This window comes from Nannospalax galili, unplaced genomic scaffold (genome assembly GCF_000622305.1).
Source record: "Nannospalax galili isolate Female #2095 unplaced genomic scaffold, S.galili_v1.0 scaffold779, whole genome shotgun sequence".
Classification (NCBI taxonomy): domain Eukaryota; kingdom Metazoa; phylum Chordata; class Mammalia; order Rodentia; family Spalacidae; genus Nannospalax; species Nannospalax galili.
This window is the reverse complement of record NW_008345224.1, coordinates 2220551-2221216: the sequence shown is the minus strand read 5'-3', so window position 1 is coordinate 2221216 and position 666 is coordinate 2220551. Positions and strand designations below refer to the sequence as shown.

General features: G+C 38.7%; 1 non-coding gene across 1 annotated transcript; it reads left to right on the top strand.

The window, feature by feature from the left end:
* The first annotated feature begins 330 nt into the window (after positions 1–330).
* On the top strand, positions 331–437 carry LOC115071754. Its single transcript, XR_003850832.1, has one exon. It is a non-coding gene; the product is annotated as a U6 spliceosomal RNA (small nuclear RNA).
* The last annotated feature ends 229 nt before the right edge of the window (positions 438–666 follow it).

Below are 666 nucleotides of genomic sequence, written 5' to 3'. Positions count from 1 at the left end.
AGAGAGAGAGAGAGAGAGAGAGAGAGAGAAAGAGACTAGTAATCTCACAAGGCTTAAGAATGCTCTAAGCCTGACCTCAGTGTTGCACTACCTCCAGTTAGACCACCCTCCTAAAACCTCCCAAAACAGCTTCACCAAGTGGGGACAAAATGTCCAAATACTTGGAGCCTATAGGGGACATCCTAATTCAAACCACCACAGTCCCCAAGTAAACTTTTAGGGATAATCTATTTATCATCCTATGCATAGCTAAGTATGTGTATGAATAAAATCAGATATATTATGGGAATGGACATACTCAGTGGGCAAGGGCTTACATAATCCAAACCTGTGCTTGCTTCGGCAGCATATATGCTAAAATTGGAAGGATACAGAGAAGATTAGCATGGCCCCTGCACATTTTTTTCTTACTGAGTTTAGATGATCTTGCTTAATATTATAAACGTGGTGTCCATTAATATATATGTCCATTATTATTTTTTCTTTTTAAAAAATATTTTATTACTTTTATTTTATATGTATGAGTGTACTGCCTGCATATACCTAAGTGCACTCATGATGTGCAATGCCCACAAAGACTAGAAAAAGGTGTCAGATTCCCCTGGAACTGGAGTTATAGACAGATGTTAGCCCCCATGTGGGTCCTGAGAATCAAAACTAGAGTAG